The sequence below is a fragment of the Zootoca vivipara genome, chromosome Z, assembly GCF_963506605.1.
Source record: "Zootoca vivipara chromosome Z, rZooViv1.1, whole genome shotgun sequence".
Classification (NCBI taxonomy): Eukaryota; Metazoa; Chordata; class Lepidosauria; order Squamata; family Lacertidae; genus Zootoca; species Zootoca vivipara.
Window position 1 is genome coordinate 551,955 of NC_083294.1, and position 26,317 is coordinate 578,271.

General features: G+C 48.4%; 1 protein-coding gene across 11 annotated transcripts in view; it reads right to left on the reverse strand.

Annotated features, from left to right (window-relative positions):
* DAB2IP (DAB2 interacting protein) overlaps nucleotides 1-26,317 on the reverse strand; it is a 328,791-nt gene that overhangs the window by 131,064 nt on the left and 171,410 nt on the right. Inside the window, exon 1 of one of the 11 annotated variants that reach the window (XM_060270261.1) lies at nucleotides 6,323-12,577. The exons of the other annotated variants lie outside the window; for them this stretch is intronic. The gene's annotated coding sequence lies outside the window, so the exon portion shown is untranslated. Of the gene's footprint in view, nucleotides 1-6,322; nucleotides 12,578-26,317 lie in introns of those variants that run through there. 11 annotated transcript variants of the gene reach the window in all.

Sequence of the window (26,317 nt, forward strand, 5' to 3'; positions counted from 1 at the left end):
TTGGGGGGGGGGGTTGGGGGGCGGAGAGTAGCACTTCTGCTCCTGAGAATATCACTCTGAAGTCACCAAATCTGTAGCCATTATTGTTGCAAAGGTGTATTTCCATGAAAAATGGTTTTTAACCTGTCCCATTTCCCCAGAGGCGGCCAGGGGCAGTATGCATGGTCCCCCACATCAGCAGCAGCAGCACCCTCAAAATTATTTGTGCAACTACTCTGCCAGGTAGGTTAGGCTAAGAGTGACAGAATGGCCTGGTGTCCCCTGCTGAGCTTCAGAACAGAGCGGGGATTGCAAAGTGGGCGTCCCAACTCCTTGACCAAGGCTCTCATGTTGGAAACCACAAACAGGAGCTGATGCTTAGGTGTGTGGGCAGAGCCTGGTGGAATCTCAGATGCAGAACAAGCAGCTTACAACAAGGAACATAGAAATCTGCCTCACTTATGCATGTCATGGGGTCAGAAAGGATATGCTGGAGCTAGAAAGGTTTCAGAAAAGGGCAGCCAAAAATGATCGAGGAGACAGAGCGAAAGGTTGCAGTGGTTAGGACCTTTTACTTGAGAGGAAAGGTGATAAGAGGAGACATGATTGGAGTTTATAAAATGATGCACAACATGGGGAAAGCGCACAGAGAAAAGTCCCCCTGTCTCTTTCGTAATGCTAGAACTCCGGGGCATCCGATGAAGCTGAATGCTGGAAGCTTCAGGACAGATCAAGGAAAGTCCTTCTTCACGCAGTGCAAAGTCCAACTGCGGAACTCCCTCCTGCAGGAGGCAGTGGTGGCTACCAACTTGGATTGTTTTAAAAGGGGACTGAGACAATTCATGGGGGTTGGGGAAGGCGACCACAGTCAGAGGCAGCAAGGCTTCTGAATAGCAGGTGCAGGGATTTACACAGGGGAGGAGAGCATTTCTATTGTGCTTATTTTCTGCTCCCTGGTTTCCCATAATGGGCATCTGCTTGGCCAGTGTGAACTAGATGGACCACTGGCCTGGTCCAACAGGCTCTTCTTTTGCTCACCTGTCTTGGAAGATGGAGTGCCAGGCTGCAGTTTATTAAACTATTTTTAAACCAGAGTGTACATAACTCCACCCATAGCCTGGGTCACGCACACACACACACACACACACACACACACACACACACACCACTCATCCCTCAGCTGCTCATTTCTGGAATACGAAAAGTACCAAGCTCAATAAACTTAGCTTCTGAATGGAGTTTGCAGGCTTAGAGTCATAGAGTTGGAAGAGACCCCAAGGGCCATCCAGTCCAACCCCCTGCCAAACAGGAAACACCATCAAAGCATTCCTGACAGATGGCTGTCAAGCCTCTGCTTAAAGACCTCCAAAGAAGGAGATTCCACCACACTCCTTGGCAGCAAATTCCACTGCCGAACAGCTCTTACTGTCAGGAAGTTCTTCCTAATGTTTAGGTGGAATCTTCTTTCTTGAAGTTTGAATCCATTGCTCCATGTCCGCTTCTCTGGAGCAGCAGAAAACAGTCTTTCACCCTCCTCTATATGAGATCCATTTATATATTTGAACATGGCTATCATATCCCCCCTTCACCTTCTCTTCTCCAGGCTAAACATATCCAGCTCCCTAAGCCGTTCCTCATAAGGCATTGTTTCCAAGCCTTTGACCATTTTGGTTGCCCTCTTCTGGACACGTTCCAGCTTGTCAGGATCCTTCTTGAACTGTGGTGCCCAGAACTGGACACAGTACTCCAGGTGAGGTCTGACCAGAGCAGAAAACAGTGGTACTATTACTTCCCTTGATCTAGATGCTATACTCCTATTGATGCGGCCCAGAATTGCATTGACTTTTTTAGCTGCTGCATCACACTGTTGACTCAAGTTTGTGGTCTACCAGGACTCCTTTTCACATAAGAAATTAGCAAAAATTACATTTCATTCCCCTAAAATGATATGCTGATCGCCGAAGAATTGATGCTTTTGAATTATGGTGCTGGAGGAGACTCTTGAGAGTCCCATGGACTGCAAGAAGATCAAACCTATCCATTCTGAAGGAAATCAGCCCTGAGTGCTCACTGGAAGGACAGATCCTGAAGCTGAGGCTCCAATACTTTGGCCACCCACCTAATGAGAAGAGAAGAATCCTTGGGAAAGACCTTGATGTTGGGAAAGATGGAGAGCACTAGGAGAAGGGGCGACAGAGGACGAGATGGTTGGACAGTGTTCTCGAAGCTACGAACATGAGTTTGACCAAACTGCGGGAGGCAGTGCAAGACAGGAGTGCCTGGCATGCTCTGGTCCATGGGATCACAAAGAGTCGAACACGACTAAACAACAACAACAACAAATCAGGGCAGCATGCATGCTCCTCGTTCCCTGGTTTTATCCACCAAGCAACCCTGAAGTCGCCCATTAAGCATCATAGCTAAGTGGGGATTTGAACCCTTGCCAATCCCAATTTGACAATTTACAAAGAAAGTCACGGAGTGAGGAGGGCCAAAGACAGGTGGAATAACCTGCAGTGGCTTCAAACACAGAGAAGTTGTTTCCTCTTTCCAAAACTGCATTCCAGCCTGAGCTCCCAAGCAGCCTGCGTATAACTCCTTGCACTGGGTGCAAGTAAAATAAGCAGTGTGGTGTAATGGCTAGAACAGGCTTCCTCAACCTGCATTCTGGCTGGGGTCTGTGGGAGTTACAAGATGAATTCACATGGTAAAGGTAAAGGGACCCTTGACCGTTAGGTCCAGTCACAGACGACTGAAGTTTCCTCCATTTTCCAGATGTTTCCCTGTTAATTTTCCAAGTTAGATTTGAAGCTTACATGTGATGTGAAAGCCACTTCCTGAACTCCACTGGAATACTGCGCAAGTTTATCACTCATTTATATCTGTGTTATTTGCTTCCAGAAAAATATCCATTTGCAAACAATACAGAAATCTGTTTGGTTATTTGTTGCATTTATATCCCACCTTTTCTTCCAAAGAGCTCAAGATAGTGAACATGGTTCTCTGCCTCCCCATCTTTAAACCCTCACAACAACTCTGAGGTAGGCAGTGTTCTAAACTCCCATTGTTCTAGGTGCGTTTTGCGACAAGGAATTTCATAAATGCGATCGGTTTCTGAGCTCTGGGTACAATACTGTGCCTAAGATTTCATATTGAAATTGCCACTGTTACTCGGAAGTAAATCCCAACCAAGTTCAATGGGGCTTCCTCACAAGTAAAATGTGCATGGATTGGGGGCCTGAAAACATCCTTTTTCTTTTCAACTCAACATGTTTTGTTTAGGTTTTAGTTGCCTTGTTTGATACACTTTTAATATATAATGTGCTTTTAATTTGAAATATACTAGTCAGTTAGTTTATGATGGTTTAAGTCAGTGATGGCCAAACCTGGCCCGCCAGCTGTTTTGGGACTACAATTCCCATCATCCCTGACCACTGGTCCTGTTAGCTAGGGATGATGGGAGTTGTAGGCCAAAAACAGCTGGAGGGCCAAGTTTGGCCATCACTGGTTTAAGTAGTGCATGTTAAAGTGTTATCTACCTCAGACTCTCACAGTGATGCTCAAAATCAAAACAAATTTTGGAGTGGGATCATTGAAGGACACTTAAGTCCTAGGTTTGCAAACTGGACATTCAAGTGGGTGTCTCTACCATCAGTTGTATAGGCCTTTAATATGTGTTAACTGTGGTGCTCAAAAGATATATTTATATGAAGGAAATGGGGTGTAGGGAGAATCCAGGACTTGCCTGCAGAGTGGAAGGAAAGGGTGATCTTTTTCTGCCTCCCTACTTCCAGCCACTCTCTGAAGAATGGAGAAGAGAGCCTCTTAAGTATATTAGGGGGTGGGGGGATGGGCATTCTTCAGATGAGGACAAGGTGAAAAAACGAACATAAGATTCTAGCTTATGTTAAGGTCCCATCACCTCCTGGCAAATGGAAGGGGAAGAAATGGAGGCAGTGAGAGATTTTACATTCTTGGGCTCCTTGATCACTGCAGATGGTGACAGCAGTCACGAAATTAAAAGACGCCTGCTTCTTGGGAGAAAAGCAATGACAAACCTAGACAGCATCCTCAAAAGCAGAGACATCACCTTACCTACAAAGGTCCGTATAGTTAAAGCTATGGTTTTCCCAGTAGTGATGTATGGAAGTGAGAGCTGGACCATCAAGAAGGCTGATCGCCGAAGAATTGATGCTTTTGAATTATGGTGTTGGAGGAGACTCTTGAGAGTCCCATGGACTGCTAGAAGATCAAACCTATCCATTCTTAAGGAAATCAGCCCTGAGTGCTCACTGGAAGGACAGATCGTGAAGCTGAGGCTCCAATACTTTGGCCACCTCATGAGAAGAGAAGAATCCTTGGAAAAGACCCTGATGTTGGGAAAGATTGAGGGCACTAGGAGAAGGGGACGTCAGAGGACAAGATGGTTGGACAGTGTTCTCGAAGCTGCGAACATGAGTTTGACCAAACTGCGGGAGGCAGTGCAAGACAGGAGTGCCTGGCGTGCTATGGTCCATGGGGTCACAAAGAGTCGGACACGACTAAATGACTAAACAACAAGATTCTAGCTGCAGTTCATACATTTTAAGCTTAGTATTCTTGTTATTAAATTTTATTTTTTTATTTTAAATTTTAATACTGTATTTTAATCTGTATTTTAATTAATTGTTTTTATGTTTTATTGTAGTTCTGTTGGTGTCAGCCGCCCTGAGCCCGCTTTTTGACTGGGGAGGGCGGGGTATAAATAAAAATTTATTATTATTATTATTATTATTATTATTCTTGTTATTAAAAAAGGACGCCTAGACATTCCGTTGTTGTTCACATAACCTGGGTTTAAGGTGCCATAGCTTTCATATATCAGTTTCTAAGACTTGGGGGGGGGGGTGTCAGGCTGAAAGGCAGTGCCTGGCCCAAGGTCACCCAGTGAGCTCCAGGGCTGAGTGGGGACTTGAACCTCCGCTGCCCAGTTCCTAGTCAAGCCCTTTAACCATTGCACCACCAGAGAGCTAAACTTGCACATCATTAGGCAGGCCTTCCAAAAAGGTGCTTCTATGTCGTAGGGAAAGCCAAGCTTTAATGCAGGAATTGAGAGGTAGGACAATGGAGGGGAAATGAAATAAGAGGCTATGAACACAGCCATAGCCTGAAACATCTGGAGGGAACCACATTGGAGAAGTCTGGTGTTAAATGTCCAGTTATTCAAATATGCTATTACTGCTCAAACAGGGAGGTGGTAGTAGTGGGCTGGGACTGATTTGAGGAGGGGAGCTACCTCACTGGATTGTTGTGAGGCAATAAAAGTGACCCCCATGAGCCCACCCTGTGCCGGATTACATATAAGCTAAACAAGCTATAACTTAGGGCCCCACACCTGCCCCCCATTTCACTATTAATATACTTTTTCTTAATTGTATTTCAGTTCAACATGTTCAATTACTTGATAAAATACGCATTTTGTTATGTGCAAATGGCTTTAAATACCTATTAGGTCCATCGATTACCATATAGCATATAAAGGTAAAGGTAAAGGGACCCCTGACCATTAGGTCCAGTCGTGACCGACTCTGGGGTTGCGCGCTCATCTCGTATTATTGGCCGAGGGAGCCGGCGTATAGCTTCCAGGTCATGTGGCCAGCATGACAAAGCCGCTTCTGGCAAACCAGAGCAGCACATGGAAACGCCATTTACCTTCCCGCTGTAGCGGTTCCTATTTATCTACTTGCATTTTGACGTGCTTTCGAACTGCTAGGTTGGATAGCATATATTCAACACAAAAAACAGCGACAATTTGTTGTTGACAAAGGACAGCTGGACCTATAAAGGGCCCCATTACCTTCAGTAGCTTAGGGCCTCATCAAACCTAAAATCCAGCCAGGTCACAAGCAACCACTCCAGGAACTACGTTTACTCAGGAGTAGGCGCACCCCCCCACACACACACCGCGCATCCCACGGGGCGGGAGTGTTCGCTCAGGAGGAAGCGAGTACAAAATCTGCCGCCCCTGCAACCGCGCTGCACCGGTTGTTGCTCCCGAGCAAGCCCGCCGCACCTGATTCTAGCACGCCAACGCCCACTTACTCCGGAGCAAGGTCCCCTTGCCCGCGCGCAAGAGCGCTTGCTCCCAGCCAGGACGCCTTGCCGCCGCCGGGCAGAGCCAGCGCTGCCGCCGCCTTCCCTGGGCCTTATTCCCGATGGAAGGAGGCGCAGGGTCGCCGCCGCTGCCCCATTTCCCCATTACAAGCTCTGAAACGCGCTTGCAACCAGAACCTCCGAGGAGCTTACTCGCGAGCAAACGAGCCGGGCGTTCATTGGATATCCGACAGTGTCGCAGCGCCCCTACCTTAGCAGCTGCCGCCTCCGCCACTTGCGGGTCTCCTCGGAGGAGGAGGAGGCGCCACGCCGAAAGCCCCACAGAGCAGTAGTGTCTGGCGCTGGCCACCATCGCTCGCCAGCCTGCCTTGGCTCGACGGGGAGTGGGGCGGGCGCTACTCCTCTTCCTTCTGTTCCAGGCCCCAATCTTCCCGGGGGTTCGACCTGGCAACAGCAGCAGCAACAGCAGCAAAGGCGGACTCAGCCCGGGCGCAATCCAGTCTCCCTCCCTCCCTCCGCTGGCTTGTTCCGCGGGAAGGGAGGAGGAGACAAAGGCGAGCCCGGCCCGGCCCGGCTCGGCCCCTCGCTTGCGCTGCCGGCCCGCCCTCCTTCTCGCTTCCCTTCCTTTGGGAATCGGGAAATAGGAGGAGAGAACAGATCGTGCGTATACTCAGAACTACGGTGCGGCTTCCCCTCGCGCCGAACTGATTGCACACCGGTTAAGACTCTCGCCTTTTTCTGCTTTACTAGAGGTTTGAGCAACAGCAAAGTCGGGATGGAGAGGGTTTCTGGAGAGGTGCTCTGGGGATGGTTAGAGACGCCCTGGTTGCCGATGGTCTACAGGGCCAAGTTCAAACAGATTTTGTTATCCAGAGGCCACTGTGCAAAGTCACATCTAAACTAGCTGGCACATCTGCCAAAGCCCAGCTTAGGGTGCAGGATACCTTAGCAACATAGTATGTTCTCTCATAGAATCACAGAATTGTAGAGTTGGAAGAGACCACAAGGGCCATCCAGTCCAACCCCCTGCCAAGCAGGAAACACCATCAAAGCATTCTTGACATATGCCTGTCAAGCCTCTGCTTAAAGACCTCCAAAGAAGGAGACTCCCCCACACTCCTTGGCAGCAAATTCCACTGCCGAAAAGCCCTTACTGTCAGGAAGTTCTTCCTAATGTTTAAGTGGAATCTTCTTTCTTGTACAGTAGTTTGAATCCATTGCTCCATGTCCGCTTCTCTGGAGCAGCAGAAAACATATGACATCCTTTTATATATTTGAACATGGCTATCATATCACCCCTTAATCTCCAGGCTAAACTACCCAGCTCCCTAAGCCGTTCCTTATAAGGCATCGTTTCCAGGCCTTTGACCATTTTGGTTGCCCTCTTCTGGACACATTCCAGCTTGTCAGTATCCTTCTTGAACTGTGGTGCCCAGAACCGGACACAGTACTCCAAGTGAGGTCTGACCAGAGCAGAATACAGTGGTACTATTACTTCCCTTGATCTAGATGCTATACTCCTATTGATGCAGCCCAGAATTGCATTGGCTTTTTTAGCTCTCGATGAAGGGATGTGACTGCTGGGGAGATGGTAAAAGGCCTCACCCAAGCAGAGAGGCTGTGGCTTTCTCAGGTCCTTATGGGTGGGTTTCAGACAGATGATACAGCATCCCCTCTTAAACTAGCCTTCTTCCCCAGCACAGAGAGATTGGCAGGTCTGTGGCTCCTTGGAGGCTTCCACGCTTTGCCTTTGAAGCTCCAGGCTGCAGGGCAAACTCTGTCTAAATCTGATGGTCTGAGGTTGATTGCCAATAGCATGCACTGTCCATTGACCTTGTTAGAAAGTATTTGGGGACTCAAGTATTGCCAGAGCAAATCAGGGAGGGGGGGCAATGCTTACAGGTGCTTATAATAATCATAGAACTATGGAGTTGGAAAGGACCATGGGGGTCATCTAGTCCAACCTACTTTTGCCCAATGTGGAGCTCGAACCCATGACCCCAAGATTAAGAGTCTCATGCTCTACCAACATTCCAATCCTCTTTTAAAGCTGTCCAAGTATGTGGCCATCACTACCTCCTGTGGCAGTGAGTTCCATAGTTGAACTACATGCTGCATGTTGAAGGTCTCTATCTGTCCTTAATCTTCCAACATTTTTTCACGCTGCATGAAGAAGTCCTTCATAGCAAAAATATGTTCTGAAACAAACAGAATTGGCGCGTGTGTGTGTTTGACTTGAAGGGCGGTTCAGCAACAAAAGCTTTTTTCCACCCTGAACGCTTTAGAAAAAAAAAAAAGAACACAGCAACACTCGGGGGTGAGCATCCTGGGCCATCTCTGGGGTGAAACAGCAAAGCACTTCTGCCCAGCCCCTTCCCACAAGTCTGCTTTCAAAATCAAGCAGATAACATGCCCGGGACAATGGCAGATTTTCATTCTGCCTGCCAACAGACCCCATACCCCCTCCCCGCAGCAGTCAGGACTGAGTTTGTTCAAATTCTGCCTTCCTTGTGTTTATCGAGACTGCTGGAAGAGAGCAGACACCAATATGCAATTAATTGGCAACTGGTGAGAGCAGATTGCCGGAAGGAAAACCGAGGAGGCGAGCATCGTGGCATCTGTGAAGTGGCTGAGAGTGCCAGATATAGAACACAGCAGCCTCGGTGGTAGGATTTCAACACACACACACACCGCCCCATTTTTCTAAAAAAAGGGGTTTTGTTTGTGGAGGTGGACTCCCTCACCAATAGACAGAAATTGACAGAGATATACTAGCTGTTAGGAGCCCCCTCCCCTCCTGTGGTTTCTATGTTCAGGGTCTGCTTGTGGGTTTCCCATTGAGACACCTGGCTGGCCACTGTGAGAACAGGATGCTGGACTTAATGGACCATTGGCCTGATCCAGCCTCAGGGCTCTTCCTGTGTTCTTATATTCTTAAATGTTCACCGTTATGGAAGCACCCTCTGGCTTCTCAAGACTTTTACTACTTTTGCTGCCTCTCCACCCCACCCTTCACCCCCAGACCGCACCTGCTGAAATGAAGTGGAGAAGATTTTCTTTGGAAAGTATTCTTGGAAATGAAGAGTTTACAGAGAATAGTTTCTGCTGGTACACGGAGTGTTCCTCTGGGAGGCAGCTCCTGGCACCGGCTGCGCTGCACACCTTGCTTCAACAAAAACAATTGAGGCGGGGGAGAAGAGCTCTTGGGAAGCAGGCCCAGCTTTAAACCTTGTGATAAGGTGCTCAGGCAGCAAGCAGTGAGTTGTTGTTTTGTGGCGCTGTGTGAGGCACTAACCTGCGTGAAATGATAATGAGAGGCTGCTAAGAGCCCAGGAGGGAAGGTAGCAGTTGTTTCTCTGTATCATATACCTCACATTTGGTGTTCCCCCCCCCCCCCCCGAAACCAGCAGTGGGGAATCTCTATCTTGCTGGCCCCTGCGAAATCTTTCCAGGCTACACACCTCACTTGCTCTGTTGCATGCCCTTCTTCAGCCTCATCGCAAAATTTGGAGACAGGTAGATGGAGCTCGTCCACCTGGGAAGGGAGCCCATCTAGGAGAAGGGAAACTCTGGTCCTCAACCTCCGACTGCCTTGCAGGACATATTTGGGAGAAGAAAAGGCTAAGGATTAAACCCTACACAAATATGGAGCAGAGTGTCTAAAATGGCACCTTGTTTGTATGCCTCCTTCTGGCAACTCCTGCAGCCAAGCTGGTGCCAGACGTCTTGCTCTGCTTTCCTTTGCACCACATCAGTGTGGCCAAAAGGAGAGTCTTGTTGTCTGGGCAGCCCAGGACCTCCAGACACGCTGTCCAGACTTGTGCCCCTGGTAGGTCACTTCGTTGCTGCTAACATGGCAGTTTGGCTTCACTCCCAGAGGCACACTCCATTGTTTCTTGAGACAGTTGGATGCCAACAAGATAAAGAAGGCTGGCATTTAGCTGTGTCCTTAACCAAATCTCTCTCTCCCCCCCCCCCCACACTCCTGGTGGACTCCTGCATATAGCAAAACAGAAAAACTGAAAGGTTAGGGAATGGGTTGGTGGGTGGAAAGGAGAGGAGGGCCCATTCCATTAGCCTTCCCCACAAACTGACTACACCCTTCCAGGTCATCCCAAGTCCCCAAAATAATTCATGAGGAAGACAGAAGGCAGTCGAGCTCACACAGGTCTTTTGCAACTGTCTAGAATTATTTCACGTCAATGAGGCCCCTTCCCCCTTGCTGCAGTCAAAAGGGATGCAGACAAGAGAGCACATGTTGTTTTATTTTGAAAATTAAGGGAACAGTCAAAGGCTGTCTGTGTATTGCAGCCGGATAACCTTTTAAAATAAAACAAACCAAATCAACACTAACCCCCCCACCGTATTATCATCCTCATCTGTTAATAATTGGACATTTTCAGAGTGGATGGAGATTAGTCACCATCCAAGCCCTGATTATAGGTTGCATCTTGTGCCTGGTCTCGAGAGAGCCTCTCAGTTTCAGAGCAAGGGATAATTTTTCCACTGGTTGAGGGGTCTGGGTCTCCATTCTCCCCACCCCATGCCTCCCTACTTCATAAGCAAAGCCTTTAAATCAAAGGGACGTGCCCTCCATTCATTTTGCAGCTTCAGGAGCTCCTTGGATCTCATTGTGGAGAGGCAAAAGATGAATGAAAAGGTGGGCGGGGATGGAGACAGATGTTTGGATGAAGCATTCACAGATTTTCTGTATTGTGTGAGGAAAGCCAGAAAACAAAACCTTACAACAGGGATCCCCAAACTAAGGCCCGGGGGCCGGATGCGGCCCAATTGCCTTCTAAATCTCGCCTGCGGACGGTCTGGGAATCAGCATGTTTTTACATGAGTAGAATGTGTCCTTTTATTTAAAATGCATCTCTGGGTTATTTGTAGGGCATAGGAATTCGTTCATTTCCCCCCCAAAATATAGTCCGGCCTCCCACAAGGTCTGAGGGACAGTGGACCGGCCCCCTGTTGAAAAAGTTTGCTGACCCCTGCCTTACAACCACTTGATAATGTGCTCACAATCAGATGCACACACACACACACACCGGGCATATCTTCTAACTAAAACAAGAGGTGCAGGCCAAACCAAAAGTGCACCCACCCTGTGGAACGCCCTCCCACCAGATGTCAAGGAAATAAACAGGTAACTGACTTTTAGAAGACTTTAAGAAGGCAGCCCTGTTTAGGGAAGTTTTTAATGTTTGATGCTTTATCGTGTTTTTAATATTCTGTTGGGAGCCACCCAGAGTGGCTGGGGAAACCCAGCCGGATGGGTGGGATATAAATATGTTGTTGTTGTTGTTGTTGTTGTTGTTGTTGTTGTGGCAGAGTGTTCCACTGGGCTGGGCTGATGGACACCAAAGGCTCGGTTTCTTGTTGTCGTCAAATTAGCCTCACCAACTGAGGTAACGACCAGCAATGCTCCTGCTGATGATGATCTGAGTGATCAAGCTGCGATACTGTATAAAAGGGTTCAGGGCTTTGTAAATGAATACGAGGGCCTTGACCCTGGCTCAGTAGCAGATGGGCAGCCAGTGCAGATGCCTGAACAAGGGGGTCACATCCTGTCGGCCAGGTGACCCCACCAGCATCCTGGCCACTGCACTCTGCAGTTCCTGGAGCCTCAGAGCCAGACCCAAGGGCAGCCCCACACAGAGCGCATTGCGCCAGTGCAGCCTCGAGGTTACCAAATGCCTGTCCAGGAGCAGCTGTAGCTGGTTAAAGACACTCCTGGCTACAAAGGACACAGCTTACTGTATGTAGATTTATACTGTATAGGATATACCGTAATTTCCTTTAATTCCAGAGGAATGAGTTACTAGTTCAGGGGAAGGGGGGGAACTCTTTGTACATGCTCAAAGGCACTACTCTCTGCACAATCCCTTCCCAATTCCCAAGGTTGAGGAACACAGGAAGCTGTTTTATCCCATCTAGATCAGGGAGGACCAGTACAGTGCCTTCCAGGTGTTGTGTGGACTACAGTTCCTATCAGCCCCCATTAGCATGGCCAGTGGTTATGGATGATGGTTATTGTAGTCCAGCAGCATATGGAGGACACCAAATTGGCTACCCTTGGTCTAGAGTGCATTGCAGGGGTGATCTTAAAATTAGTGGAGGGAGATTGCCTAAGGACTGGGGCTTTGTTTGTTTTTTGTTTTGAGGAAGTGATGCAGCTTTAAAAGGACTGGCCCTCTGCCTGCCCCCATCTGCTTGGCTGCTGTACCTTCCTATGTACATAAATATGTAAGGCTGTCATCATGCAGCCCCCATTGGAGAATCTGTAGTACCGCATCTCAATCCTGGATTTGTGCTTGTTTATTTGTTTCACAAGATTTAAAACCTCCCAAAAGAGGTTGCATGAACTCAGGGGATGGGGTGGAAGAGAGAAGGCAGGTTTTGAAAGAGTGATTTGAATTAAGTAGGGGTGGAAAGACACAGAGGAGCTGCGAGGACATGGTGGGAGCTTGAAGGAGATGTGAGGGGTGGGGCTGGGGGTTGGGTAAGCTGTAATGGAAGTGGGGAGGGTTGGCAAGGAGGAGGGGAGGGGTTGTTGGGGGGTAAGTGGGCAGGCAGAGGTAGCATCACAAGCAGGGGTGGCAGCCCCAAGTCTGTAAATAAGCAGATGGGGCCATAAGCCTCCGGCAGTTACACCCCACAAGGAGGAGGCTTTTTGGAGATAGGAAGAGGTGGCTTGAAAGCTCCAACAGCCTTTGGGAAGCAGGGCTTGTGCAACGAATTGTCTACCCAATATAGGTGAAAGCAGAAGGGGCTGTGGAAAGCTACAGGCAGCAGTGTGCCGCCCCCCCCCAATGGTTGGCCTTGAGCTCTGTGCGCTTTCCATCACACTGCGGGTAGTACTAGCAGTGTGTGCTCTGAATAATTCAGGTGCTGATCTGCAGGGACCGGTGTAAAAGGCATGAGCAAAAGCCATCCGCCGGAGCTAAAGCTGCTGCAAAAGCCCGCTTCCCTGCCAAATGTCAATGGCCAGAGAAAGCAGCCTGCAAACGCCACCCCACATATAAGAACATAGGAAGAGCCTGCTGGATCAGGCCAATGGCCCCATCTAATCCAGCATCCTCTTCTCATGGTGGGCAACCAGATGCCCCAGTGGAAAAGCCACAAGCGGGACCCAAGAGCACATCTCTCCTCCTGTGCCTTCCAGCCACTGGCATTCAGGCACTGCTCTCTCTGACTGGGGAGACAGAGCATAGCCACGGTGGCTACCGTAGGAGTCATAGACAGCCCTCTTCTCCACGAATCTATCCCATCCTATTTTAAAGGCGTTCAAGTTGGTGGCCGCCACTACCTCCTGTGGAAGGGAGTTCCAGAGTTTAACTGTATGGTGAAGGACCTTAACTGTCCTGAATCTTCCAACATTTGTTTCATTTAATGTCCACGAGTGTTATGAGAGAGGGAGAAAAACATTTCTCTATCCACTTTCTCCACCCTTCACATAATTTAATAACTTTCTATCATGTTGCCTCTTAATTGTCTTTTCTCTAAACTAAAACACACACACATGCACACAGAGATATTCAAACATAGATGGCTTCATAGAGTAGGGATGACAATAGGTTGAATGAAATTTATTATTGATTGATGAAGAAGAAGAAGAGTTTGGATTTGATACCCCACTTTATCACTACCCGAAGGAGTCTCAAAGCGGCTAACATTCTCCTTTCCCTTCCTCCCCCACAACAGACACCCTGTGAGGTACCCGGTAGGTGGGGCTGAGAGACTTCAGAGAAGTGTGACTAGCCCAAGGTCACCCAGCAGCTGCATGTGGAGGAGCGGAGACACGAACCCGGTTCCCCAGATTACGAGTCTACCGCTCTTAACCACTATACCACACTGGCTCTCACCACACGGATTGCACTTATTACCTTTATCTTTCTGCCAAGGCATCCAAAACAGTTTTCATGTCTATACCATGCAAAGGTATTGTTATAGGTTTGATGGGGGGGGGTTCAGTCTGGATGGTATCCACGGGTCCCTTCCAAATCTGTGATCCTGTTTATGTGGGGTATAATCTATATGAGGAAACCAGCCAAACCAGTTCCTTTGTTAAGGGAATGGCCTTGGATTGCCAGTTAAGTACCCTCCTGCCACACGTCCAAAGTGGCAAGATAAGTTGGGTAGGCTTTTTCCCACCTCAACGGAGCTGGATGCCACCTCATCTTAGGAGGGAGAACATTGAGGGAACATTGAGGGATGTCCAGCATTGGCTGATGCTGGAAGCTGGGGAGACAGAAGCATGGCTTCTCTTTGCTGGACCCCAAAGCTGTGACTTGGGGCTCCGCTGAAAACCTAACGGAGAAGCAAGCTCTGCTGGGGTGCTGGTGGTGTGAACACCCTCCCCATAGCCTAGGCTCAGGTTTTACAGGTGTGTAAATAAAACTATATATCCTAAAGATCCCTCAGTATCTACTGATCTTCATACTAAGGAAACCAAAACCTGAGTAAACAGTCTTCATGCCAAGGAAACTAAGGCCTGGATCCTCTCCCCACTTGGGAGACTGAGTTTAAACATGAGATAGTATTTTCACAAACCCCACTCAAAACCACCAGTGTGGATATCGGAAGAAGAAGGAGAAGAAGGAGAAGAAGGAGAAGAAGGAGAAGAAGGAGAAGAAGGAGAAGGAGAAGGAGAAGGAGAAGAAGAAGAAGAAGAAGAAGAAGAAGAAGAAGAAGAAGAAGAAGAAGAAGAAGAAGAGTTTGGATTTGATATCCCGTTTTATCACTACCCGAAGGAGTCTCAAAGCGGCTCACATTCCCCTTTCCCTTCCTCCCCCACAACAAACACTCTGTGAGGTGAGCAAGGCTGAGAGACTTCAGAGAAGTGTGACTAGCCCAAGGTCACCCAGCAGCTGCATGTGGAGGAGCGGAGACGCGAACCCAGTTCCCCAGATTACAAGTCTACCGCTCTTAACCACTACACCAACACTGGCTCAGTTGTGAATACAGGTGTAATGTAGTAACTAACAATGCAATCCTAACCACGTCCACTCAGTGAAGTACAGTAAGTTCCATTGAATTCAGTGTGGCCGGGTAACTGGGCTTAGGGTTGCAGCCAATGCATGGACTAGGAAGGCACCAGTTTAAATTGTGTCTCACTCTATGTTTCCCCTATGGGGCTTTGGCAGAAGACACTTTGCACATGTCCAGAGGTCCGGGCTTCCACTTGTCAAAATCTGGCGCTCTTTTCATAACAGGTTCTAGAGGCAATACATCAAACAGAGCTTGCCCAAGATTTGCCATCTGTCCAAAGAACAGGCTGTCCTGGGCTCATGCCCTGGGCAGCCCTTGAAGAAGGAATCCAGATTTGTGCAAATTGCTAAATCAGTTCAGCTTCATCTCCAAGGAAGGAGCAGCCCTAAATTTCCATGCAAGGGTGGAAATTACAAGGCCTGGCTGTGGTCAGTGTGATGTGGAAGATTCGCCCCTTCCACTCAGGCTAAATACAGCACCCAAAAGGAGGAAGCTTTGCCAAGGGACATCTCCAAACGTGCAATTTTCTCAGAGCAGAGCAGAAATTCTGGGGCAATTCTGGACAGAAGCAGGTGTGGCAGGCTGCTGTCCCAGGATGCAGGGGCCCTTACTAGGTTTCTCCTCAGCAATTTGCCCTTCTGTGCAACTTTTCTTACAGGAGGGCACGGGTGAAATCTAAGCCACCCTCCACCTTCTCTTAGCCAGAGACATATCTGTGCCATAGGTCTGTGACCCAATGAAGCTGAATGTTCAGAGATACAGGACACGTAAAAGAAAGTCCTTATTCACACAGTGCATAACTAAACTATGGAACTCTCTCCCACAGGAGGCGACCATGGCTGTATCCATGGAAGATAAAGCTATCAGTGACTACCAGGCATGAGGGTTGTGTTCTGCCTCCACAGTCAGATACAGCAGTGCTGGAAGCCACAAAGAGCAGAGTGGGGTCTTGTGTGCCCAGGTTGTGCTTGTGGGATTCCCACAGCGGCATCTGCTTGGCGCACTGCAAGAACAGGATGCTGGACTAGATGGGGGTGGGGGGTGCGGCAGGATTTTCTTCTGTTCTTAAGTCTCCTAAAGTTCACATTTTAATGCAAAGCAAACAGCATTCAAAATTCACACTTCTACAGATTTCATGATGCAGATTCTTCAGCAACGTTTGGGGGAAAGTCTGCATAAAACTGCATACAGAGGTCAAATCTTGCTGCCACACACTCCTTGCAGGGTGGGATCTGCCACACACACCCCTGGCAGCACACCCCTCCTCAATGCTGCTGCACCAGCCCCATTTCACCCACCCACCCCTCTTCTGACAACCCCCGGCTTGATTCCAGTTTCTGCTCCTCCTACAAAGAAGCACAACAGCAGCGATGGTTCATGGCAGTAACTCCAGGGAGTGGAGGAGAGACTACCACGTAACTGCAGGCTTTCCCTGAGTTCAGGAGGAGCCCAGAGGCAAGCAAGCCAGGAACTCACAGCACGCTGGCTACCGTGTGTGTGTGTGTACAGTGGTGAAGCTGCATGCTTCGCTACAGGGGACGGAGAGCAGGCGTGGGCATGGCATGCAACCCGGGGGCATGATACGCTGCCCATGAGGGCACGGTGCGCTGCCCGCAGGGGGTGGCACACATTCTGGGGGTGTGATGCGCCGCCTGTGGAGGCGTGGCACCTGGCATGGGAGCATGGCACGTGTCTGGGGGGGGCACCGCGATGGCACCCTCCCAGAATAGTGGTGCCGGGGGCGGTCCACTCCCTCCACACTCCCATTCCTCCGCCAGTGTGTGTGTATTGCCACCTTGAGCTCATTGGAGAAAAAGGTGGGGGGTTTAAACACAACTTTTATATCTAATGTGATGTAATGAACTTTCGTTTTTTAAACAAAGTTATCATTCCATATCGTGTCCTCAGAGGCTGCTATGAACCTTGTTCAACCTTCCCAGGCAATGGGCTGTTAGTTTGCCCATTAATATCAAGTTACAGAGCTGGGAGATCCAGATCGCAAACAGGTATACATTTAGAGTTTTCCAGTCCCTTGAAAGCGCCCCCCCATTCAATCCCCACAACAACCCAGTGAGGTGGAGAGGCAGCGAGTGGCTCTAAGGTCACACCCAGTCAGCTTCATGTGGCCAGATGGGGATTTGAACCCCGGTGTCTCCCAGGTCCTAGTCCAACACTCTAACCACTGCACCGCCGCTGCCTCTCTGATGTGTGAAGCCTTCACATTGGGAAATGAAGCAGAGCACATCTCTCTGCCACAGCTTGCTGTGCCATAAAAATCTCATGCCCCAACCCTGGATGTGTTCCATCCTTCCCACAGGTGTGAAGTCTCTGTAACACACAGCCGGCTTCTGCTCGGGAGAATTAATCTCTCTCTCTCTGACAGTCGGATCAAGGCATTATCTTCGTCGTAATTCCAGACTGCAAGCCATTTTTCCTTACACTTGTCACGATGACAGAAAACCCACATCACAGCAAGGGAAATAAAAACAAGGGGGGGGAATCTCTCTCACTGCCCTCCATTGGGTTGCCTTTTTTAAAAGCCACTATCCTGAAAAGGCACTAAAAGGAATCAGTCTTTATCATGCACATTTTGTTTGTTTGTAATGAAAATAGGAGATTCCACTCACATTACAGTACAAAACGTTTTTTGTTTTTCATTTAAACTGCTTATCCCCTTCTGTACAAATAGTAGTCTGGGGTAAGAACTTAACACAGGGGTCCCCAAACTAAGTCCCGGGGGCAGGATGCGGCCCAATCGCCTTCTAAATCCGGCCCGTGGACGGTCTGGGAATCAGCATGTTTTTACATGAGTAGATTGTGTCCTTTTATTTAAAATGCATCTCTGGGTTATTTGTGGGACATAGGAATTCATTCATTCCCCCCCCCCAAAATATAGCCCCCCACAAGGTCTGAAGGACATTGGACCGGCCCCCTGCTGAAAAAGTTTGCTGACCCCTGATTTAAAATTATCTGGTTGGTAAAAGAAAGAAAAGGACTGGGGAGGAGCAACTCTTTTGGCTACAACATCTAAGCCAGTGCTTTCCCAAACTTTTCCCAGCCCCCGTGGGTCCACAAACTCACCCCTGATGCCCCCTAGCCTGCCCTATGAAAAGCATTATTCAGAATAGCAGTTTGCAAGACTTAAAAGGTAAAGGGACCCCTGACCATCAGGTCCAGTCTCGGACGACTCTGGGGTTGTGGCGCTCATCTCGCATTATTGGCTGAGGGAGCCAGCATACAGCTTCCGGATCATGTGGCCAGCATGACAAAGCTGCTTCTGGCGAACCAGTATAGCACACGGAAACACTGTTTACCTTCCCGCCGGAGCGGTACCTATTTATCGACTTGCACTTTGACATGCTTTCGAGCTGCTAGGTTGGCAGGAGCTGAGACCGAGCAACGGGAGCTCACCCTGTCGCAGGGATTCGAACTGCTGACCTTCTGATCGCCAAACCCTAGGCTCTGTGGTTTAACCCACAGTGCCACCCGCGTCCCAGTTGCAAGACTTACTCAGGCTGAAAAAATTCAAAACAATTAATTGCACATTTTATTCAAGATCCACTTAAAACTATGTAGTTTAACAACTTCAACAAAATTGATGAGCTGGATCCAGTGATACCACCTTTCGGAGTCTTTTTCACCTTCAGTGGCCCCTGGGCCCCTTAGTGTTCCACTAGGTTGGTGATGGCCAAACATGACTAGGTAATCTCACCACCACCTGGGTGGACCCTCAACTCACACAGTCTCTGGCAACTGGTGGCAGCTGGAGTCATGAGACCATAAGCAGAGCCTGCTGGATGATGCCAGCGTATTTGTATTCAAAGCATTTTCTGCCTCCGACTGTGGAGGCACAGCAGAGCCATCATGGCCAGTAGCCTTTGATTACCCCCCCCCCATGTATTTGCCTGATCGTCTTCTAAAGCCCTCCAAGCTGGTGGCCATTTCTGCTTCCTGTGGGAGGGAGTTTACAGGCGCTGTGAGTCCAACTGCATATGGAGGGGGCCTATCCCTGATCCAAACCTTTGCTCAACTATTAAGCGCACTGGGAAATATTGATCCAGTTATATTCTCTCTTAGCTTTACCTACCTTGCAGGATTGTTGTGAAGATATTAATGGGGAGAGGAGGCCGTGCATGCTCATTTGAGCTTCCTTGGAGGGAAGGTGGCATAATGTGCAAACAGCAAGCATAAATAAAAGTTTTCTAAACCCTCCAAAAAGAGCCACCCACTCTCCACTGAATCACGGTCACCGCTTGAAAGGCAAAAGACAGAGAGGGAATTTGAGTTATTTCGCTATGCCATGATGGAATATCCACAATCATAATCCTATATTTGTTTACACACACATACACACACACACAGACAGACAGACAGACAGACAGACAGACAGACACACACACACACACACACACACCCCTGCTTCTAAATACAAGTTGCTGGGAATTGCAGGTGGACAGACAATTCTAGGATTCTTAATGGTGGGTTTCTCCATTCCAGTTTAGAAACAGGATGGTTTGCAATCTGAGGCTCCAAAATCCAGGAGGAGCCCTAATATTTGAGTTGCCCCCTCTCCCTTTCCGCAGGCTGAGAGCAGCTTGCTGCCAAGGTCTCTCCATCCTCTAGGGGTGTCTCTGCTTTTGAACCTGGCAGGGTTAATCCCTTCACCTCCACACCTGCTTTGCTAAAGGAGCACGTCTACACCTCCCATTCAATGTGATCTTTTTCAAAAGCAGCAGATGCCTCCTGGATCCTGCTCCATGAGGAGTTATCAGAAATTCAGACACCCTGCACTTTAGAGAAGAGAAGAGGCATCTTCTCCATATATTGAAATGAAATTTGAATTCTGCCCCTCCCTCGGAAACACACACTTAAAAGCAAGGAATGACTCTTTAATGACAGTGCTAGAGAGAGAGAGAGGCAGATGAATCAGTCAAAGGCCCAGGTCGCCCCTTTCAAGTGGAGAAACTTTAGATTCCCACTCCCCTCTTTAAGAAAAAAAAAAGAAATCTATACTCCCCCCCCCCAAGGTCACTGAGAGTTTGCATGAAACAGATCTTTTTAAATGCATGACTTTGACTTCCAAAAAATACAGACACATGTTAACCTACAACATCTGCTTGAAACTGAATGCAGTTAGCAATGGGAGAAGTGAAGAGTGAAGAGAGGACAGGAAAGACGGATCCACAAAGAAAGGTTGGAAGCACCAACAGGCTTTGAATGCAGAGAGAACAGGAGGGCAAACAAGTTGCTTTGCTAATCCCAAGAGGTTCTTGCAGACTAGAATCTTCAGCTTTTTATTTAGTGAAGGGTTTTGTAAAGGGGGGGCATTCACCATGTTCACGTTAAATGGAATTCTGGGGCAGCAGATGCTTGAAACTCATCTAAGCTACTAGTCCTCCAGGTGGAGCCAGGGTTGAATACACCTGGATATCAATGAGTTTTCATGTCCAAGTACTGCTTTTACCAGCCAGAGGGTTGGGCACATGACATGTCTGATGTTCTTTTTCAGTGTTTCAGATTTTTAAGAGGAATTTGGTCACCTAAGAAGCACATGGTTGTTTTTTTTGGGGGTGCTCCTGGCCAATGAGCCCTTTTTAGGGAGACCCCCCCCCACAAATTTGCGATAGATCTTTGTGTATTTGGGGAAATTGAATTAATATGTTTCTACCAGATTGAAGGAGACGTGGGTGGCGCTGTGGTCTAAAACACTAAGCCTAGGGCTTGCCAATCAGAAGGTCGGCGGTTCGAATCCCCGTGACGGGGTGAGCTCCTGTTGCTTGGTCCCAGCTCCTGCCAACCTAGCAGTTCGAAAGCACGTCCAAGTGCAAGTAGATAAATAGGTACCACTCCGGCGGGAAGGTAAATGGTGTTTCTGTGCACTGCTCTGGTTCACCAGAAGCGGCTTAGTCATGCTGGCCACATGACCTGGAAGCTGTCTGCGGACAAACGCCAGCTCCCTCAGCCTATAGAGCGAGATGAGCGCTGCAACCCCAGAGTCATTTGCGACTAGACCTAATGGTCAGGAGTATCTTTACCTTTACCTTACCAGATTGAAATCTCTGTATGGTGCCCTAGTCCCATGACAGAAAACTAACAAGCAACAGGACAAAATCAAAACAACATTTTTTTAAATCAAGTGGAATAAAAATGCAAGCATCAATCTAAATTGCAGGTAATATGTGTCACCACAAAGTCAAACAATTTCAACAGCCTCTTGAGAAAAGCCAAGTAAAAATAAAAGAGAATAATAAACATATTAAGCGCAGGTTATTAACTTTTGTTGCTTATTGGCAAGGTTGTCTTGTAGCTTGTGTTACAACGGTGGTACTTGATCCTCGCAGAGCAAGCCTTTGCATGTTTACTCACTGGGCCCATAGGGCTGTCTCCCAAGTAAACTTATATAGGATTGCCACTTCAGTGCTACAAAAGCCCATGCCAATTAGGAATAATAATAATAATAATAATAATAATAATAATAATAATAATAATAATAATTTATTATTTATACCCTGCCCACTCTGGGCGGCTTCCAACAAAATATTAAAATAAAATATTCTATTAAACATTAAAAGCTTCCCTAAACAGGGCTGTCTTCAGTTGTCTTCTAAAAGTCTGGTAGTTGTTTTTCTCTTTGACATCTTGTGGGAGGCTATTCCACAGGGCAGGTGCCACTACTGAGAAGGCCCTCTGCCTGGTTCCCTGTAACCTCACTTCTTGCAATGAGGGAACCGCCAGAAGGCCCTCGGTACTGGACCTCAGTGTCCGGGCTGAATGATGGGGGTGGAGACGCTCCTTCAGGTATACAGGACAGAGGCCGTTTAGGGCTTTAAAGGTCAGGACCAACACTTTGAATTGTACTTGGAAACATACTGGGAGCCAATGTAGGTCTTTCAAGACTGGTGTTATGTGGTCTCAGCAGCCGCTCCCAGTCACCAGTCTAGCTGCCGCATTCTGGGTTAGTTGTAGTTTCTGGGTCACCTTCAAAGGTAGCCCCACGTAGAGCGCATTGCAGTAGTCCAAGCGGGAGATAACCAGAGCATGCACCACTCTGACGAGGCAGTCCGCAGGAAGGTAGGGTCTCAGCCTGCGTACCAGATGGAGCTGGTAGGCAGCCGCCCTGGACACAGAATTAACCTGTGCCTCCATGGACAGCTGTGAGTCCAAAATGACTCCTAGGGCTGCGCACCTGGTCCTTCAGGGGCACAGTTATCCCATTCAGGACCAGGGAGTTCTCCACACCTGCCCGCCTCCTGTCCCCCACAAGCAGTACTTCTGTCTTGTCAGGATTCCACCTCAACCTGTTAGCCACCACCTCCATCCTCCAACTGCCTCCAGACACTCACACAGGACCTTTGCCGCCTTCACTGGTTCTGATTTGAAAGAGGGGTAGAGCTGGGTATTATCAGCATACTGCTGAATATGCAGCCCAAACCCCCTGATGTTCTCTCCCAGTGGCTGCATGTAGATGTTGAAAAGCATGGGGGAGAGGACAGAACACCCTACAAGTGAGAGCCCAGGGGTCTGAACACTCATTCCCCACCACCACTTTCTGAACGTGGCCCATGAGGAAGGAGCGGAACCACTGTATAACAGTGCCCCCAGCTCTCAGCCCCTCTAGATCAGGCATCCCCAAACTGTGGCCCTCCAGATGTTTTGGCCTACAACTCCCATGATCCCTAGCTAACAGGACCAGTGGTCGGGGAAGATGGAATTGTAGTCCAAAACATCTGGAGGACCAAAGTTTGGGGATGCCTGTTCTAGATGGTCCAGAAGGATGTTATAGTTGATGGTGTCAAAAGGAAGCACCCACAAATTCATTAGCCTACCTTAAACCTTCCCCACCCTCCCCCCATTTTCACACAAACCAGTGGGGGTCCAGAGAAAGGAAACCTGTAAAGTCTTTAAAAAGTCTACAAACAGAATGTATTGCCATATCGAAGTGTTCCCTAACAGATGCCTTTCCACAGCACCTGATGATGATCAGGAAAATTCAGTAGGTCCAGAGCAGAGAAAGAGAGCACTATTGTTTTAAAAAAACAAACCAAAACTTTGCACCTAGATAACATGTGTGCTAATTATCCAGCCTCTATAAATTAAGCACACTTACCAAATTACTCTCACAATGCCTAATTTAATCAACTTTTAAAAAATAAAATGGTCCATTTCCCCTCCTGATTTTGTTAGTTATGATAGGGGCAGGTTAAGAGCATCTTAAGAACAGCACAACATGCCAAAGAACCTGCAGTGCTAGGGGAAATCATTAAAAGTTAGAACAAACAAATAATTGGATATGACAAAGATCAAAAGTTATGGATGTTAGTAGAAAAGGCTGCAAAGTTAATGTCGACATATGCAGCGGATGTAGCAAGAGATTACTTGGATCAATGGAATAAACTTTGCAGTGGTGGTCAACTCCCAAGAGACTGCGATCTATTCAGAGTTAAAAACTGGCAGTGATCTACCCCCTTTTTGGGTCAAAGTTGTTGAGCTCTACCAGTGATCTATCACAGACATCCAGTGATCTACCGGTAGATCATGATCTACCTGTTGGACATGCCTGGAAAAAAGCAGTGCTGGCGTTGAGACCCTACAGTCTCAAAAAGCCAAGGGGGTGACCACCTACGTGATGGATGGAAGAACTAAAACCAACAGCAGGGCTTATTATGTGGATGCAAGACACAACAACAGAGAATGATGGAGAGACCTTGAAGAGGAGTCTATCCAAAGGCAGGTGCGAGACACTGGAGGAACAGGAGCAGGAGGAGGAGAGGGTAGGGGCAGGGTGTTATGCAGAACACAAAAGTTATGCAGAGTACCTCCAGCTCTGGAGGTCTGAGCAGACAGGAGCTCAGCAGAAAAAAATTGCATGAAATTTGCAAATGTCATGCTTCTGGGAAATTAAGGTGGAGTTGGAGTCCTCATGCACTCAGCACCTTCCCCCCCCCCCCCAAGGCTCTGTAGACATTATGCAGTTTTAGGGGGGGAGAGGTGGAGACAGAGCGGGTGGAGAAAGAAGAGCAGGATACTGATCCTCCCTTCTTGTAGTTTCCTGCAACTAATATTTGGAAGCACTGTTTCCTCCAACTATGGAAGCAGAACAGAGACACCGTGGCTATTAACCACCAATAGCCCTCTTCTCCATTATTTTGTCAAACCCTCCACTTGGTTGGTGGTAATCATTGCCTCCTGCAGGAGGGAGTTCCCTAGTTTAACTATGCACTATTCTGTCCTGGCGTGCTCGTCCATGAGGTCACGAAGAGTCGGACATGACTAAACAAACTAAACAACAACAATTCTGTCCTGAATCTTCCAGCATTCAGCTTCATTGAATGTCAACAAGTTCTAGAGCTTAGCCTTGTTTAAAAGGTATTTCTTTATGTGCAAATTGCCTTGCTACTGTGGTTTAGAAGGCGATTAATAATTAATCATCATCATCATCATCCACCAGCACTGGCTTGACCATCAGACCCTGTCGGAGAGCTGCTACCCTGATCAGGTAGCCTGTTATGAGTCTTTCCAATGTTAGTTTCCTAACCCCAAGTTTGCTGCAGAATCTAAAGCAGGGAGGAGATGCCCATTTGATCCCTGGAATCAATAATCCCCTGTAGTTAGGCAAAGAACACTGTCTATAATAGGACCCTTAAAAAGATGAACTGTGGGGCTCAACCATAAATTTTGGGTGGGCCATGTTAACACATCAGGTTCCCAGTGGAAAGACTTAAGTGTTTGGGGGAGCATTAAAAACTCGATCCATACATATCCATGTTTTAAAACAGAGAGTAACTTTATTACAGAAGATAACTTTCCCATGTAAATTTATGGGGCTCTTTCTCCCAACCAAACTTCAGCCTCTTATTCAATTTATCCTTGTTTTATTGCCTGCAGGTAAATCCCAGCTAGTGGCATTTACTAGAGTAATTCTGCTTAAGTGCAGCTATGAAAAACAGCCCAGTTTGGTTTGTGTCCTGCACCTGATCAAAAGGCTTTTTTTGCGTGGGGTGGGGGGTGGACAGAAAGGATGATGGAAGAAATTCTCCTCTACCCCTGTCCCTAAATATTTTGTGTTTGTGCTCTCTCTGTCAGTGATTTGGTCAGATGTGATTTTTGCATTGCAGGGAATTGGACTAGACCAGGGGCCGGCAAAATTTTTTAGCCGTGGGCCGGTCCACTGTCCTACAGACCTTGTGGTGGGCTGGAGAAGCGGCACTGGGAGGGGGGAAGCTGGAAGAAGAGGCGAGGGGGGCAAGTGGTCCTCCTCCCCACCCCCACCCACTGCAGTTACCTTCCCAGGGGGCTACCACCCCCCCCACCCACCACCACCGTTTCTTCTCGTGGGTAGGCAGAGTGAGCTTGTCCGCTTTGCTCCAGGGCCCACAGGAGCACCAGGGTGGCAGAGGAGGAGGGAAGAAAAGCAGCGCAAAAGGGCTGGCTCCAGGGAAGGGGCTGCTTAAAATGGCGCTCAGCCCAGCCCCCTTCCTCCTCTAGGCAGGGCAGGGAGGAGCCAGGAGGAGGGAGGGAGGAGGGCGCCACCGCAGTGTGTGGGAGGGAGGAAGGGAATGGAATGGAATGGCGCAAAAAAGGGAAAAGGTGCAGCCCGAATGAACAGAATCCCTACACCGATCCACGGACAGTCCACAGGCTGGATCCTGAAGGCTATTGGGCCTGATCCGGCCTGCGGGCCTTAGTTTGCTGACCCCTGGACTAGACAACCCTTGGGGGCCCTTCCAACTCTACAAGTTTCTGTGCTCTTTCCCCCATAGGATCACAGGATGCTGCCTTATACCAAGTCAGATCATTGCTCCCTCTAGGTCAGTACTGCCCACACTGACTGGCAGCGTCTCTCCAGGGTTTCAGGCAGGAGGCATTCCCAGATGCCTTTGAACCTGGGACCTTCTGCACGCCAAAGCAGATGCTCTAACACTGAGCTATATGCTCCCTTCTCTTCCACCCTCACCTGATGTGTATATTCCTTTTGAAATCGGTGGTGCCATCGAGGGAGGACTTTGGGCGCAGGAGTCCAGAGCCTCACTCAGCAGAGATACAGCGGGGGCTTTCTTGCCACATCGTTAATTAAGGAAAGTAATCCACATAGATATTCACACCAGCATCCCCAGTAAGTCCATTAAGCCCAGAGTCATGGGATCATAGAACGGTAGAATTGGAAGGCACTACCAGGGGTCATCTAGTCCAGCCCCCTGCAATGCAGGAATCTCGGCTCAAGAGGACCTGACCGATAGCCATGCAACCTCTG